The sequence below is a fragment of the Plectropomus leopardus genome, chromosome 19 (assembly GCF_008729295.1).
Source record: "Plectropomus leopardus isolate mb chromosome 19, YSFRI_Pleo_2.0, whole genome shotgun sequence".
In the NCBI taxonomy this organism is placed as follows: domain Eukaryota; kingdom Metazoa; phylum Chordata; class Actinopteri; order Perciformes; family Serranidae; genus Plectropomus; species Plectropomus leopardus.
Window position 1 is genome coordinate 11,859,143 of NC_056481.1, and position 19,054 is coordinate 11,878,196.

Here is a 19,054-nt window from a genome sequence, read left to right on the forward strand (position 1 = left end):
ACATTATTGAGGCACAGTGTATTCCTCAGAGATGTATCAAAGCTCATTCTTGAAGTATCAACCAGCTTTCTGTGGCTTCCGTTGTAGTTTTGAAAAAGTTTGTCAATTTACACTATAATCGCGGGGTGGCTGGCGTGTGCAACATCGACAGATTTAATAATTCAAGTCAAGGAAGGTTCGCACGCAGACCACCGCCTTTTGATGTTCTCTGTAACTTGCATTCACAAATTCACAAATACAATCTGCATTCTCTGCTTAAAAACGTTGATTCAAATGCCTCAGATGATCCAGAGTTTCTTGACGGTGTCAAATTCTGCGACAGCCGACAGATTTTTAATTCTATCCAGTTGTATCTTTCACTAGTGTTTTTTTTTTTTTTTTTAAGCCTCACAGCTTGGTTGGTGTTAAAGAAGTGGGCCATGGCTTAATAGTGTTCAGTACCTCCTGGGCCCGCTGGTTTCTCCTCGTAGTCGGCCACATGCCCCCTTGACCCCGAGTCACCGGTGGCTCTCTCATCCACCGTGTGTGCGTCTAGCTAAGAACAATGCTCGTTTATCCCGCCTTGGTCCCACACACTTGGCTTGGTCCACACCAGCTGGGGGTGTGTTTGTGGTTTGGTGGGGAAGCTTCGCCCCCTCGTCTTTAATCCATGACCCCTTCCTTTTACTCCGCTGTCGATACCAACCCTCCGCTCAGATGCACAACCTGAAATGGCGATGTCTGCGGGTCAAACAGGGGATACATCTGCACAAAGAAAAAAGATACACAGGGAATATCCACGCCGCCACCAGACTAATTACTATATGTGCCAACCTCTCAAATTCAACAAACAACACTGGGCACAAACATCAGGTAGCCATATTTATCCACTGGTTTATACCATTTGACAGGCTTCGCCATCTGATCCCAAATTCAGTTTGCTCTTTAATTTAGTGTTGTTCGCCCATCTCAAACTATATATTTACTCCTGTGGTAACTCTTGTGCGGCAAGTCACAACACTTCCCAGACATCTTCATGAAATCCTGCACTATTTAGATCATAGTCCTGCCACAGTTCTTAAGAGTATAGAGGCGCAGTACAGTCTTTTTGCAAACTGTTTATTTTTGAACAAAAGCTCCATTTATTGTAGTTCCTTCTCTTTCACATCAACAAATACAAAATAATGAAATAAAACTCCCAAGAAGTGCAAGCGTGCTTTATTCATGCATGTAATGAAAATGGCAATTGTTGAGGAATAAGCTTTTGAGTTTTAAAACACAGAGGTGTGGCATCCATAGACGTTAAACACGAATAATTAGAGCGTTAAGTGTTTCTCCAATCAGACAGTCATATTGTAAATACTTTTCTTGCCACAAACCTCAACTCTCCTCAGACATCTAAGCTGTACTTTTTTTTTCTTTATAAAGAGGAGCAGTTTAGCATCGTTATTTTGCAGTAATTCAAAGTTGCATTCTCCATCCACAATGACACAGTAGCCCTTAAGAACTGTAATTGACCAATGGGGGAAGTGGAACTAAAAGACATTTTATTTCAAAGAGATAGATCCTGAACAAAGAAATGGCGTCGAAACTCAGCTTTGCCCCCTTTTTCTCTTCAGCGTCGACAATATATCTCTTAATGACCAGGAACAAAAAAGCCAGGATGCTTCTAGGTCACATTTAAGGGAAAAAAGAGGACTCTTAGTTCTAAGAAAAGATAAATCTTCACACAGTACCATTTTATCAGATTTCAGCATTTTTTTTTCTACCATTTTCAATGTCTCCAGTGTATTTAGTGAAAACAAAGGCCTGCCAAAAGCAGTGAGAGCCCTCAGAGGGATATAGAGGAGACTCTTTGGACATGCAGAGCTATTTACCACACGCACCCTCAAGAACTACGGTCCTCTGTTTGTCTCATAAATAAAGTATAGAACTTCATTAGTGAAGAGCACCGACTTAAAAGCCCAGGCATAGCAACAAGCAGACATGGGGGCTAGCCCAGTTAAAGAGGGCCCTAAATAAAGAGGGAGGGCATGCAGTTAGCCAATTTAAAGACATTTGAGTCAGGGGCATTTGAAATGCCCAAATGTGGAGGCTTGACTGATGTTAAAATCAAAGACATGCCAGATTTTTAGTCCTTCCCTCCACAGTTGAAAAGATTTTGAATGATTTATGATTGCTTGTTTAGAAATAGATAGCATGTCAGATAAGACATCTAAGTTGCAGTGATTAGCTGTTCCACCTTTTTGATTATTATTCATTGAAGGGGAGAGAGTTACATACTGATCGACAGTTCATGCAAGACGTGGCGAAAAAAATTCAGGCAGAATTTTTCAGCTATGGTAATAAAAATACTCCGTTGTGTTTACTGGCATCAGTCTAGTAATTGAATTAGAAGAGTCTTTGCTGATGGTGCTTTAAATGTGCAGTCGTTTTAGGACATTAATAGTAATTGTAGGCAAAGGTAAACTTTAAACTTGAATTCTGGAGCAATAGTTATGTGTGTTCTTGAAGCGTCTGTAGTTTGCACACAGAGACATGACTAAAAATTTTAGATTTAATTACAGCATGAAATGCAAAAGCTTTTAATTTTTACAATTATGAATGAATGCATCTCAGAGGCAACATTTAGAAATTGCACGACTCAATAAATCAGCCAGCAAATGTGGAGAGAAAGTACTTTGAAAAATTATCCCCCTTTATACTTGTTCAGTTGACACAAATAACTTAGCAATGCCAGCAAAATGAGCCGCCGAAACAAAGACAGACGCAGACAAAAGCGTTGCTACTCTGCATTTTAAAGGTGGCCAGCAAGAGGCTGAGAACACTTCTTAGGCGACTGTTCATGGTGTTTAGGGGCCTGTAATCAATCCTGCAAAATGAAAACAGCTCATTAGGGATTGATTTCAGTCCCGTTTAGATAAGCAGAGAGGGCCAGGGCCCGGCCCCCAGGGGCCCCCAGCCTAGCCCAAAGTTCACGCCATGCCAGGTAGAGAGCAGCACCGCAGGCTATCAACTTTATTAGGATGGAGATAAGCTGATTAGACCTTGTCAATCAAAGGTGCCAGTGACTCAATCATGATCCAGGGGTCTTTTCTTTATGTCTCTCCCCTTTTTCTCTCTCTTCCCACTCGCACAATCTCCCTCTCTTTTTTTTGTGATAAATCATTGAAGCGACCAACAAAGTGGCAGCCATCGCTGGGCTAAGCTAAGCAGCCCTGCAGTTGTCACCAAGGCAGACGCGTGGGGACCCTGTGATGATGTGACGACTATATTAAAGAGTACATCAATTTGTTTTAGAGCAGTTTGATTTTCAACTGCAGTGGTATTAAAAGAGAGGGGGGGGGTGGCGAGGGGAGGGCGAGCGTGTCGGCGTCATCGAACATGATTCCAGTGGCAGAGCAAGGGGTGCTGGGACAGCAAGAAATAAATAGATAAATGACGGAGTGACGGGAAATAAATAAATATGTTTTTGTAAACATAAAAAAAAAAAAAAAATCTTCATGGCTCCCTTTTGAAGCCGAGTGTGGCTTTGAGTCTTGCTGAGAGTCCACGGGCGCTGGAGTGGCCCAGTAACACAGCGCACGTTTGTCCCGACTCTCTATCTCTCCCCCTCCATCTTCGTCTCGTTCTCTGTTTCTCTCCCACTCGCTTTATTTCTCCCTGTTCCCTCTAAAGATCAGACTCGATGATTCTTTTGGTGCTGGGCCACCAAAGTGGTGCTCGCTCCTCAAATCCATAAGCAAACACTTAGCAAATGACATAATCAGTTACATTTATGAAGCGCAAGTGATATTTTAGGCAGAAGCTATTATTAGCTTCTGCTTAGTAATTTTTATCTTATTCTTTTAATATATACAATATGTGGCTAATCCAGAACGATGTAAAATCCCTCTGAATTATCAAATAAAACATAATTATTAAGAAAACATATTTGCACAAATTGGAATCCTACAAATTAAAAGCTGTTTTGGTTATAGACATTTTTGGAATATTTATTTTCCAAATAATTAATTACAATTACTGTTTTTAAAGAAAAGTGTTCCTCTCTTATTGTTAATTCCCACGCTTTTAAACAGATCCTTTTTAAAATAACTTAATATTTTTAATTTGAGGTTTTGTGTGACTCCACAATTTGATACTTATTGTTAAGGATTTTTTTTTTCATTCACCACATGAATGATTTGTAGAATTATATCTAGTATATGTGCAATGTAAATCTTTTTCTTTTCACCATGTAGCTGAATCTTCTCTGGCTTCCATTTTTTAGTTTATTCTCTCTGTTCTACAATGTAGTTTGAATATTTTAAGGATCAGTTTGCTAAAGTGGATTTCCTTTAGGTATAGCATAATAAATCACTTTTTTGCTGGCTGATACAATCAGCATGTTGCATTGTGTTCAAAAAGAATATGAAGTCATTTGATAATTGTTTGATTAATGCAGCCGAGAGCTAGGACTTAAATATTTCACAGCTTGACTTTTCAGCTGAGGAGAAAGGAGGCCTTTTGTGAAATCCGTTTTAAAGGAAAAGTAGGTTTTTCTATAGCTGTTGAAAAGAAGAAAATAATTATTAAAAAAGGCTCCCAAAATTTCGCTTGAAACCATATTTCCTAAATATATATGCTTCAACGCATAACATCTCGCTCTCAGAAAATCTAGCCGCGGGTGAGCTGTTTATCGGTAAACCCCCGGTGGATGAAAGGCATAGCAATAATGATTTTTTCTCTCCTAATCGGACCTTGTCAGCAAGGCGTCTTATCGTGGAGAGGAAAATGACACCGATCCTATCGAAGAGCCTGGAGTCCGAGTCGGCGGCGTGTGTCCCCCCCAATCATGGCCGGCCGTGGCCCAGCCATATCTAGCGCCGCCACAAACGGCGAGCGACGCTTTTTTCATGTGGACTTCAAAAACGTTGCGAGTCATTAAAATTGCACCCGCGTTCGGCAGCGGGGATCAGCCGCTCTGGAGCGAAAATGGGATGTGGGAAGAGGAGACTCGCTAAATGTGTTAATTCCATCCTCACATGTTTAAGGCTTAATTTTAATCTGTTTGAGGAAGAGCCTTAAACATGTGAGGATGGGTTGGGGGGGGGGACGATTGGAAAGGGGGGCGGGAGGGGCAATGAGAAAGCCTCGCACTGCAATAAATCGCCATTATCTTTGACACCCTAGGACTCAGCTGTTCCAGGGATTTAGGGGTCCACTGGCAACAGTGTATATCGTAGGGCATGAAAACACTGTTTACGCTTGAACTGCGGTAGCTAAGGTGCAATCGCCAGTTTCAGGCAGCACAGACAAAAGGCCCAACGCGCACAATGGCCGGCTAGCATACGTACCCTCAATGGAAGAGCTGAACCAACAGACTTGAGTGTGTGTGTGCCTGTTTTCCCTGTGTGTGAGTGGGCAAGTCTGGATTTCCCTGAGCATCGACAGGTGTTGTCGCAAACATCCAAATATTAGCTTAAGTTAAGTGGCGCTAGGAACATGACAATAAGTGTCATGTTTGTATAAAATTAAATGAACCTTACACCAAAGATGGATGTCTGTTAGAAATCTCTTACTGAATAATAGTGTCCACCAACTACTGCAGCAACTACTGGCCTCCCTTTGTCCATCTGTTGGGTCTGCAGAAAGTGTTAGCTAGCATTGATAAAATTAGGAGAAAATCTAATAATTAGACCTTTAGTCAATTATTAGCTTCAACAAGGCTCTCAACATAATGAGTCTCTTGGAAGTAATGATCTGACTAGAGAGCTCATTGGAGCTTTCAGGCTCAGTGAAGCAACATTGCTAAGACAAATGTTGGTTTACCAATTTTAAAATGATGCCTACATTGTTAGATTGAATTTTGAAACTTGCGAGATTTAATTTAAATTCAATCAAGAATTTAGCAGATTTAATGAAAAATATATGTATTATGATGTGTCCTAAAGCTTAATCCATAATTTTCGGCACATTTATATGCCATCATTATGATTGCTTTGCTGCGAAAGTCATGGGTGTAGAGGACTTTTATTTTGACAAAATTAAAGATATTTATACCAAAAATTTACGCAGGAAAGGCACAAATTGTTGCATTAAAAAAATCACCAGAATTCATTAAATTTAGTATCTGATGCTTAAAAGTTTCTAGTGGAGGAACCCCAAACCCCCAATTTCATATTTGTCCTCTAATGTTGAAATTAAACCTATGCCCTTGCACTGAGCACATGTAACCCAGCAACATGATCAGTATTTCTCATAGCAGACATCGAAGAATGTTGCCAGCTTTGGTAAATGCAGTATATTTTTTTTGGTGTTTTTCCACACTTCACTACACTTCAGATGAATATAGCAACAATAAACTTAATTAAAAAAATAAATGTTGCTAATATTACTTTTAACCCTTTAATACCCGAATCAACATCAGTTTTCTTGTGTATGCATTTAAACTCTGACACCTCTGAAAATTGGTTTGATTTTTTATTTATTTATTTATTTTTGTAACACAAGGGGAATGAATGCAATGAGCAACTTTGCAAGAAAATGTCCCGCAAAATTGCGGGACATTAAAATGAAAAAAAAATATAATCAAAAACAAGGGAAATTTATATTTACATTTATGTTACAGAAATAATATATATATATATGTGTGTGTGTGTGTGTGTGTGTGTGTGTGTGTGTGTATGGATAATATATATAATAAAATATATAAGACAATTTTCTTTTAGATTTTACTAATATCTTGCAATTCTTGGCCATTCCTTGTGAAGTTGTTTATTGCTTTCTTCTCATGCTTTTGAAAGAAATCAAGCTCATCATCAAATCATGCTCAGGGGTTAAATAATGCATACTGTCACTTAGAAATAAACTTTAAAATTAAGTCATTTTAAAACCTTTTATAAATTGCTCTATATTCTCGATCAAACCTCATTCAAATAATTTATTGATATAATCTAGTCCTTATCTCACCATACAAAACACCCTTCAATTGCTAGATAGCGGTATGCCACTGTATCTTAAAAGACACCTTCGTCCCAACCTTAAATCAGATTTTTTTTCTATTTTTAGGTTACAATAGCTAAAAAGATACCCCCTGCCTTCTTGCATGCAGAAGAAAAAAGTGTAGCGTTGACCTCTGGCTGACACAGAGAGAGCTGAGGGAGGGTGGGGGAAAGCGGCAGAAAGCACGACAGAGAGGAGAGAGCTAAAACAACAACTGTGAAGAGCCGCATAGGGTTAAAGAAAAACTGTTTCAGAAGGAAATGGGAGACAAAAGCGAGGACTTGGAGCCCCCATGGGCGCTTTAAAGAGCCGCTACATCTGAGGTGCTGAAATATTAAAAATGGAAAGGGAGAATCAAAAAAACAAAAATTGAAATAGTGAAATAAAGAAAAAGAGTGGCAGTGAGAGAAAATTGTGCCACCTTGTCACCCGAGGACGCGTATCAGAAATATTAATTCGGTGATGAGAATGACGCACCGGATGACAAGAGGATTGATGTCAGTTAAAACCCTAAAAGGTGCAAAAAACAAGGAGACATTTATCAGAGTGGATATGCTGCTGTATATGAACAAGAGATGGAGATGTTGGAGGAGATGACTCTATTCACATAAAATGATTTTTCTCTTCTTTACAATTAAAAACAAAAAAATCCACTGGCTTTACATTTGACCAGTGACCCCCTTACACTTGTTCTCATTTACAATATAGTAAAGTGACAACCATTTTTATTTAAAAAGAGGCAAAAGGCAGCTACTACAAAGTATTTGAGTAATGACAACAGAGTCAAACCACAACTAACAGTGTGTCTTAACAGTGTGTCTTCTGTCAGGCTGGCAGACATAAATGGGCAATTTTTTTTTCATGCAGATTCAACAGTTTTAAGGAAGAAAATTGTTAAGGGGAAAGTGGTTGCTTTTTTTTAAACATTTCTCTTTTGCTTTTCATGTAGTTATGTAAAATTATAATTTAACAGCCAACAAGTTTTAGCCACATAACTGTGATGCGTCATGGCATGAGTAGTAATATATTTTTCTCTGTGCATTTGTTTTGAATATTACAAATGCATTTATTGAATGCAATTAATTACTTATTTTTTGTAACTTTTTTTGTTATGGATTGTAATTTAGGACCTAATTTTTAATGAATCTATGTCTGTCAGCCAATATAAACTTTTTTCACAATAGGAATAACCTAATTTATACTGACCCTAATGGCACAAGAATAAATTTTAATTATCAGACAATAAATCTTTTAAAAATCAATTAAAAAAATAAAATAAATAAATACATTCACAATACAGTCAAATTTATGTGATAGATTAAACAGTAGTAAGCAGACAAAGTTACTAATAGTAGCTTGCCACCCAGCTAACTGCTGATGACATTTTAATGTAAGTTGCCTGCCATCATTCACTTACAGTAGATAGCAACATAAAAGTTAGAGTTTGAAAAGATTTAGTTTTAGGCCGATGCCTAAATGTAATTGTAAAATTAAAAAAACTCAATACATGGAAATAAATAAAAAAAAACAACTAAAAAAATAATACTTACAAAAAAGGAAAAAACTATGTTAAAGAATGAAGAAAAAATGTGATTTGAAATAATATCATGTACCATTGCTCTCACTATAAATTCACAATCTTAAAAATCTTTTTGTTAATGGTTATCACTTTTTAAAGTAAATATAAATTTAAGCTTACATAGTGCCAACAATTTTTATTTTTATTTTGTCTCTTCTCATTAAAAAGTAAACAATTACTTTTGCATTTGCATTAATTATCTTAGCGCAAACAAAAACAATATCCACTACAATGGCAGTGGTATTACAGTATTTTTATTTTTAGCAAAAGCTATGTGCACTCACTTTGTGTCTCTCATATTGCCATCACTTTCATACCAGTATTTGAAATGCACCCTGGAGAGTGATGAATGATATAATGTAATAAAATAATTTATTATGAAAGGTTCCTGAAAAAACAATTTTATACTTATAATACTTAGACAACACACATTTTGTTTGCTGAATTGTAGATAAAAGTTTTACACCTGTGGACATATGGTCGATTACTGTGATAGATGATGGCAGTAACAATAGTCACATCACATCTGTTAATGTGTTTTGATATAAGTGCCAATATGTTTTAGGTGATGGGATTACTGCTCTTGAGTAATCTGGAGCATTTCGTTGCTCATTATAGTTTTGAACAAGTTATTAGTAGATTGCATTGAATGTAACTTTCCCAGCTGGGGACCGCATCCAAAGGTCTGCAAGGGAACAACCCAACAACAACAATGACTCCTTTTTAGCTTAAGATGGTGTAGCTGTTGCTTTGTTGTCAGAGTCTTTTAGCGAATGCACTGTGTCAGTTCTCGTATAGTAACACAGATGTTTTTCAGTAGCACAGATAGAGACCCTGTAGCCTCACGTCTGCAAATTGCTATGTGGCACCTTTTGTGTAACAATAAGCAAGGCTTGTACTCTTAGATTTAAATTACTTGGTCTAAATCTAAAATAAAGAAGAAAAGTACAACTGCTCGTGATCCCTGCGACAGTAAGTGTTGGCTCTAGCCTTGAGGAAAAATTTTTGATCCTGTGTTAGAAAACCATATAGGGCTAAATGCAGTCATTAGCTCTTTATTAATCTGCATCTTCTGTAGACGTTCCCCGAGCCTCCCACCCTGCAAGACACACAATTATACTGTACAAACACGCTGAAGCACATTAGCCATCTCCGTCTGTCTTTGCTCCTCTTTTCCTCAATGGTAGCCCCAAGGAGCACCCCCCTCCCTCCCCCTGTCAAAGGAGCTTCCTCCTTGGCTGTCCTGTGCCCATCAGACAGGGTGCCCGCCCGTTTAAGACACCCAGGGAACATGAAACAGAGCCGGGCCGAGATGTCAGCTGGTTGCCCCATCTGCCAGTCAGTGGGATGGTAAAGCTTTTGTCCTGGGGGGTAACCTTAGGAGTGCTCTGTGTGCTGCTCAAGCGTGTGTGCATAGTGTGCATGTTGCTTTGGGGACAGGAGACTCTGCATCAGTTTTTTTTGAGCCACAAACAACATGCTGACATTGTCCTTTTAATTTATGTGAGCACATACAGGACTGTCGTATTTGGACGAAAATGACCAAAATTTAAATTTGAGCTCTCTGTTGTCAGATCAGGGTGAAATAGCTGCTGTGTTTATCACAAACAGTTTTGAATGGCAGACATTTCAAGGGAATAAAAATGTGTAGGTCTCAAAGAATTGTCCTCGGTTGGATTGAAGTTAATTGGTCTCATTTCAGATCTGCTCGCTTCTTATGGATACACAGTTGGTGGAGCACTCATCAGAATTTTAAATGGCCTGGAACTTGTCTCTATCCTTTTCCCTGTTCCCCTGTTAAATAACATAACCTTGACAGTACAAACAGTTTGACTTCCATATAAATGAAGCGAGTGGATGGAGGCTGGCCGACTGGTTGAAACGAAGCACAGCTCCACTCATGCATTCTATCGTTCGGTAGATAGGCCGCGCCCTTGAGCTGCTTTAGGAGGGAGGAGCCGCTTGTTCTCGCTCTGTGAGAAGGTGCTGAAAAGGGGGCCTCTGTGCATGCACGAATGCACGCACATAATCCTTTGGACGGGTCTATGTGAGCCCAAGAGTTCCTAAAAAGAAAATGCACGCAGACAGCATGAACTTATTTATTTACCACTGAGTTATGCTTTTGTAGTTGTGCCTGTCAAGGATATCAGCACAAGTTAATATGTGTGCTTTTGTGCGTGTGCATCTGGAAGTGTGTGTCTCCTAGTAATATGTTGCACGTGCTTTGCACCTCAGTTGTTTCAGACTCCGATAAAATGCGATTCACAACAACAAAGTCATCCCTTTCCTGTGCTGTAATCATTTTTTAGTCAACTTTGACTGTTAACTGCCATGTAGAAAGCTTCCCTTAAGTGGTCTACAAAGTCCCCACGCTCACATCAGTCAGTCTCACCGCATGATGTATGTACTGTAGTGGTGGTAGTCCTGAAGGGCTGATGTATGCACAGCTCTGCACCGGCATAGTCCTCCCTGAGCACATCTATGATCTTGGGTTACTCAATCATCAATCAAGGCCAACTGCAGCGTACTGTACTGTCGCCCATCTTTTAAAGCTCAGTTGTGAAGGACTGGCTAAGATGGCCTAGGGGACACTTTCCTTGGTCTGGCCCATCTCAGGTTTGATGTGAATATGTGCGTAGTTATGACTACACACAGAGCAGAGTCGACGTATTGATGTGGACTTTTTTAATGTTTGGTGAAGGCCACCTGATAATAGGAATGTGATTTTTATTAGTGTTTTTTTTTTTCTCTGAATTTTTAAAATATTTTCGGGAGACATTTTTTCAGTTATTCGTTTGACGTTTTCTTCCTTTAATTCTGTTTATTTTCAGCTTTAATGCTTAGTTCTTTTTGTCCTTGACCTTGTATATTAATCGAATTTTTGTAGTGTGTAACAGTTGTATTTGTCTGTTTGTATTTATAGTTGTAACAGTGTTTATGCTGCCCTCTTGGTCAGGTCACTACAGAATTTTTATTTCAGCCACTCTTAAACCTTGTTAAATAAAGGATGTATACAGTAAAGGATATATATATATATGTCTAAAAAAAACGGACGAGGAAATAAAAAAACACATTATCATGAAGTAGAAACTTTCATTTTTATATCAAAAGTTAACCTTACACATTTGGATGTTTTCTTTTCTTCCTACATATTACATTTATCGAAACATTATCAAAGCAACATTAGATGCAAGTAGGGCTGCAAATAACAATTGTATTCATTGTTGATTAACTTGCTGATTTTTTTTTTTTGATTAATCAGTTAGTTGCTTGGTCTATAAGATGTCAGAAAATGGTTATACATATCGATTATTGTTTCTCAGAGCCCAAGATGACATCCTTAAATTTTTTGCTCACAACACAAATATATTCAATTTGTTTTTACTTGGGATTAAAGAAACCAGGAAGCCTGGAATCAGAGAATTTTGAGATTTCTTTTCTTTATAAATTACTCTAACCAATTAATCGATAATCAAATTAGTTGGCAATTAACATAAGATTAATTGTTGCAGCTCAAGAGGAAAGTATGGCATATTTCACTCCATAAACAAAGGTGATCGTTTTGTAAAATAAACTTGGAAAATTGTTTGCAGGCAATGCATTCATTGAATGTTATTGCCAAATGTACCTCGTCCCAAATGAAGCTTACTTGAAAAATGCACAGCCTAAATTTCAGACAATATGGACAGAGGGGAGCAGACAAAGGAGGCAGTGCAAGAAAACAGTGCCAGAGAATCAAACAGAAACACACCGTGCATTCACTTTCTCCACAAAGCTACTCAGAATTCATTATATTATCCGGAATGGACATTCAGAACCATACGATATTGCAGCGATAGACTTGCATGCCAATTTTCCTGTGTGCTTGAAGTGAGCTATTGTGCTATTTTAATGAGCTGTTTAGACTAGTGGCCAGTTGCATTTGGGCTGTAACAACCAGCTCAGTGAATAATTGTTATTGCCTCTTAAAGGCCAGATGTATGGAATTCATGCAAATTCAGAGCAAAGGGAAAATGTGTGTGTGTGTGTGAGGGTGTCTTGAAATAATTGTATTCCAGATGTCCTTCTTTTATGTGAACCATGTGCACGCACACACACATGCACGTACGCACGCACGCTAAAAGGACAGAACAGATGATGGTGATGATGATTAAGATCTTAAGCATATGGAGATACTGTGTTGGCTTAGTGTTTGTGTGTACGTGTGTGTGTTTTTTTGAACGTTCCTGCTCCCTCAGTCTTCTGTGACAGGTTCACCCATCTCTCCTGGGGAGGCCTTCACTCCCAATTTAGACGCAAGCGTCGTCAAGTGACAGCAATGGCTCCGGCACCCTACCTTTGCAATATGACTACAGTTAACTTAACAAGTCTCGATATGTGAGCTCCATCTTTGATGTAACTGATTTGAGCGGTTTGAGCATCGTTCTTGCGGAGAAGTTGAAATTTTTTGGTAGACGTGTCAAGATGATCTTCACAGGGATGCGGGTCATTTCTGTCACATTTTAAACTAAAAAAAAAAAAAAAAATCTTTTATCATATTTCACATAATCTGCACTGTTTTTTGTGCTTGAATGTCCCTCGTAAAACATGCTTCCTCTGCCTGTGTGTCAGCTACAGTATGACCCCTCAGAAAACTCATCAGGATGGCCATGTGTGGCCTCAGTGTACTCAGGTCTGTAAAACTGGAGCAGAGCAGCGGCACAGTAGCACAATCCATCTGCCCAGGCCTGCTTGTACAGTGATCATAAATGTCAACAGCAGAACAGAAATCAAAGAGTCCTCTGATATAAAACTGTTAGGAAGGTAGTCAGAGTACAAGCAAGTCTTGCATTTCATGTATACGTTGGACCTTTTGTGGGCCGGGCGTTAGAGCAAATGCGGCCATTTTTGTTGATGAGATTCAAGTACAGTGTATCTATTGTTTGTTCTCGTCTTTGATGCTTTTACTGCCTCTGCAACACCTTTAGCTTGGATGTTGCATCTGTTTTATAAAAAAAGTGTGTGAAGAAGCACTTCACTGCAGTGGAACGAGCACATCAGTGTAATATACAAAAACAAAAGAAGTGCATTAAAGGGACAGTTCACTCCAAAGTCAGAAAATACATAATTCCCTCTCTTACCTGCATTGCTGTTTTTCAGTGTAGATTTTGGTGTGTGTTGCAGAGTGTGTATAGATATCAGCCGTAGAGATGTCTGCCTTCTCTTGAATATAATGGAGCTAGATGGCACTTGACTTTTGGTGCTCAAAGCGCCAAAAGAAATGCGTTTTAAAAACTCAACAGCAATCTCTCTTTGCAGAAATCATGACCCGGTTACTCAAGATAATTCAAAGACCTTGTTGTGAGCAGTTGCATGTAGGAACTATTTTTTTTCTACTTAACACTTGTCAACAGTATCACTATGCAGAGTGTAAACCTACTGCTGTTACAACTCAGTCAAGAGGACGCCATTAATGTTTACAGTGCGTGCTGTCACAAGCATGAGTCTCTCGTCCATGAATAGATGCATCTCCCTTTTGCCCGGTGATGTGGTTGCTAGGGAAGGTACAGAGAGAAAATAATTCCGACATGAAACTGCTCATAACAAGGTCTGTTTATTATATTGACTAACGGGGTCGTGGTTTTTGGAAAGAGACATTGCTGTTGAGTTTTTCAAATGAAATTGTTCGGCTCTTTGAGCACCATAAGTCAAGTGCCATTTAGTTCCATTATATTTAAGAGAAGGCTGACATCTCTATGGCTGATATTTCCAGCACTCGGCAACTCACATCAGAACAATTTAGACTGACAAACAGTGTTACAGGTAAGAGGGAAAATATGTTTGTTTTTTTTTTTAAATTTGGCCTTAACTGTCTCTTTAAAAAAAAGTTAACAATCAGAAAATGAAATTGGCTGAAAATCTGACATTTTTGGGGGTATGTAAACTGCAATAAATGAATCAGTAGAATTAATGAATATTGTCCGATGAAATGAAATTTGAATCTCTGACAGTTGTTAATCTCCAGTGAAACTGATATTGTCTCCCTGTCAGCCATGCTCACAAAGCCCTTTAAAAAATGAACACATTCCAGTGAACTGCAAGCGCTCGAGTGTCTCTGAGTGTATGTACATGTCATCACGTGTGCTCGTGTGTGTGTGCATGTGTGTGTGTTTGTAGGGGGTGAAGTTGTGTTGAGTGACAAGGGCATGCGTCTTGAGCCACCTGGATTTATTTGGGCCAAACAAGAGGGGCCCGTGTCTGTCTGGGCAATGGGGCCTCAGAGCCACGAACAGAAGGTGCCTCCTCACAACTCACACCTGAGCTCCTCCCAGCCTGGGACCAACCTCTCTCGCTCTCTCCATCCATACTGCTTCTTCTCTCTCTGTCTTTCACTACCCTCTGTATCCTCTCCGCTGCTCTCCCAGGCCGTGGCCTGGCCTACTTTTACCTCTCCCACTCTGGACCCTTTGATGTTGACTGTGTTGGCCCTTTTCACAGATCATGTGTATGTTTGGAAATGGCCCCTTTGCTCAATCCTCAGTCTGTTTATGAATATACATTTCACAAACAGGATATGTAGTTAATGGTCTACAAAGAGAAGCGTTCTCTCTTATGTATTAGCTGTGCTTATCACAGTAAATGATGCTAAGGTTCGCAGTGAAAACCACTCTTCCGTTTACTTGATTCTCTCATTTCTTTTTGAGTCACTGCTGAGTTTGTTTGCCTTTGTTGTTGATGTTTTTTTCCCCTACGAATCTCCCAACTCAGTTCCTGGAAAAGAGGCTTTATTCAGGGAGGAAATGTGTGTTTGCTTGTCTGTTAGCATCTTTTTCATTTAGTCTTGAAGTGACAGGGTGTGAAGCTGGGTAGGCGTGTGCATCTCAGAAGTCAAAAGCACAAACACTAACAAGACACCAAGTTGGCTGCTTTATTTCTGAAGGTAAAATCAACTCAGAATCAGCAGGATTCATATTTCTCTGGTCAGTTTGGCTTTGTATCAGAGAATATTGTCACATGGATATAAATATATTGTAGCAGATTTTTACAGAATCTTCGAAATAAGCCACAGACCAGTCAGGGTCCTCGTTGGTTCAGATGGAAGGACTTGTATGAATGATGTGAATGCACACTTGTTAATACTTTAATCCGAACAAAAATGAATAGAAGATTTTTATTTCATGATGGTGAATTTAGTCCTGAACTGTGAAAGTTACTGGCTCGATTATTTCATCTGAGTGATATTTTTTTAAATATATGTCTATTTTCAGATGTTCTTATTACAAACTCAGATCAACAAAAAGTGACATTTATTCTTCATTTATTACAATTCAGCATGTAATCTAATGCAACAAAAGTGAATATAAAACTAAATATATCTAAAAATATATATTTTATTTCAACTGTTGAATGTTTTTTTGAGGAATACATACATATATGTGTGTGTGTGTGTGTGTGTTTTGGGTTATAATGAAATGGGTAATGGTATGATCACAGATGTTCGAAGCTTCTTTCAAAAACTCTTTTGCTTAAAAAATCCCTAACACGATTATTGGAATATCAAAATAGTTGCCATATAATTTTGTATTGCTCAGATAATCAATTTATTCATTTAACAACTAATCTTGCAGCTCTGTTTTTGATTAAGTTCTATATCTTTGGATAACACAGGCTCATTATCCATGAAAGACAAAAAGTTCTTCACATTCATCTTGGTATTGGAGTGACTATAGTTTGACCAGCTGTAGTTATAATAGACTCTGAACTCTAAAACACAAGGCCAGTTGGCTATACATTTACAATTTATTATTTTCAGCCCTGCATTACCACTTTGCTTTTTGGGAAAACTCCAGCACACAACAAGAGTTGACCCTACAAGGTAAAAGGCTGCAATATACAGTAAAAGTAAGTGCTAATCAGTGTCCCTGTTGCCAGCTCCTCTGGACTAAAGCACAGATAAAGCACTTGTTGCCTTGGTTTCCTACTGGAAGGTTAAAACGGGCTGGGTGTCTTTAGTGGTCAACACGAACACCTAATTGATCCAAACTGGTCTTAATAGGGCGAAGCATGATGTGGTCCGCTATTGTAACTAGTGGCATGGGAAACCTGGCAATTAATGGGACATAGTGGATGTCTCAGATTTAGTGGTGTCGATAGAAAGTTGCCCCCTCATACTGCAGCATTGCTGTAATTGAGATGCCCGTCTTTTTTTTTTGGCTCTTACAGTCAAGGTGGAGGTTGAAACCTGGATTCAAAAGTGGTATGGCAATATTTGTAAAGCTATTTTTATGTGAAACGTGGAGTTTATTGTTTAATTATTGTACCTCCCATGTTTATGTTATCTGTAGCGCAATCAATACAAAGAATTGAGAAAGTTTTTCAAAACCCACACAATTTATGTTCTTAAATGTCGGCGCAGTGCCAACTCAGGGTATGAGTGTGTGTCCGCTGCTACGTGTGTGCTGAAGAGGCTGTCTTTTCTCTATCAGACTAATAGTGTGTTAGTCCATTCTTCAAGATGTCTGAGACTGTAATTAGTGGATTGCTTTGAGTCGGGCCAGCCAAGTGCGGTGGGAGGGACTGTGGGGAAGCGAAGGGAGCAACAACACGAGGGAGGCTAGAGAAGAAAAGGGCCGTCCATTTCATAGTCCTGATGGAGGTTATATTTTCTGTGACAACTGGACCAGAGTAATCAAAATGTGTTAATAATCCCTTCAAAGGGCCTGGCGGCACATCAGTGAGAAGCCTCAGTGAACGCCAATCCCCCCGCTAGACCCTGATTCTGGCTGCCCCACCCTCATTGACCCTCCGTCAGTCTCTCTTTCTCCCCTTCCTGCTCTGTCTTAACGTCTTTTGCTCTTGATCTCAACTGTCACGTTCAACCAGTGTTTCTGTGTCGAGGCAAACTTGCACTAAAGTTACATATCAAACTGATTCTTCTTATTTCCAAATCTGCCTGTGAGTCCCAACTCTACAATTTGAGCCCAAGCCCCAGTAGGGGGCATTGTTTTGAGTTTTAGAGTGTGTTTTGGCACCCTGCTGCTTGAGTTGAACCCCCTGGGACGATACCCAGGTCAGACCGTATAGGTTATAATAAGTTCTATCTTTTGTTTGAGGATTAACACAAAGGTCAAAGTTGACAAAGATGGCCAGATGGGGTCTCTAGTGCTAAATATCCATACCTTCCGCTCCTAAAAGGAGCTTGAGCGTCAGGATCAATGGGCTCAATCGATGGGTGTAGTGGTGGAGGTAATGCTGGCAAAAAGTTTGATTGCATGCATATTGATCAGAGTGAGGCTAAGAAGCTGTAAGGTTATTGATTTTTTTTTTTTTTTTTTGAGATTTGCACTTTTTTTTAATCTTCTTTCACTTGTCTACATGTTTGGATGGAGTGTGGTTATAAGCACACAGAAGCAGACACAGATTGTATGATTACCAAAACTTACTCAACTCGAGGTGTGCCATGTCATATTGTTCACGGTAATACGGGTATAATTCATACAATAAGAAAAATTCATATCGTGATATTGACAATATTTCAACTTGTTGACATAATTGGTTGAATGGTCAGCGCTGAATAACGCACTTTGCAGCAGGGAGAGTAGAGGAGAACTGACAGAACGTGCAGGTCCAGGTGGACCTTAACAACTCAGTATTTAAGGACTTTTTCAAAAGAGAATGAAATTGTCTGTTGATTTATTTTATATATATACTAGTTACGATTCAAGGGTACATTTTTTTTCATATGGCATCTGTTTAGATGTACTATTTATATTTTATACATAATCTGAATCTTAGTTACTGTTGCTGTTTGCAAACTTAATGACAAAATCATTTTTGTTTTAGTTTTTACTGAATATTTGAAGGCAAACTGTTACACGTAAAACTTTAATGCTTGTTTTGTTGCAACTGCATCTTCTAGAAATTCATAAAATATTTTTCAGTATTTTGTTATATCATCAAGAATGTCTTAATCGCAAAAGTACCCTGAAATATTGTGACAATATTTCAGGCCACAACACCCACATCTATACTGAACCATCATTCATGTTATGAAGTGTAATCCTACACATGCATAATTACATATACATTGAAACACAACTACACACATTCATTTTTAGGCATGAGTTAAATTGCTTTGCCAATTAGAGAAACTCTGCCTCATTGCGTAGTCTAGTCTGAAGCTGCGTGTCAGGATCAGTTTGAGGCATTTAAAAATGCATGGGGTCCAGGTGAGGTGCCCGAGCCCCAATGTGACCTGGGATCAGTTTATGTGGCGTCTCAGGAGAGGCTATGTCCAGTGTAGGGCAGGAAAAGGGACCGCGCTTAATAATAAAACCACGGCATCAAAGGGGCTGTGGACTGCTGCTGGCTGACATGGCGTACATCATGAAACCCGTGTGTGTATGTGTGTCAAGTTTTTTGTCAGTGCTCTTTACTTCTGTGTAAGCTTGTGTTGAGTTGTATTTGTGCACTTATATCACACACGTCTGTAGTTATGTGCACCTGCAGTAGTCGAATGTGCAAAACACTTTT

The 19,054-nt window shown here is 39.0% G+C and overlaps 1 protein-coding gene across 4 annotated transcripts in view; it reads left to right on the top strand.

Annotated features, from left to right (window-relative positions):
* The window catches only part of vti1a (vesicle transport through interaction with t-SNAREs 1A), a 143,824-nt gene that overhangs the window by 41,839 nt on the left and 82,931 nt on the right, over positions 1 to 19,054 (top strand). The window lies entirely within an intron of this gene.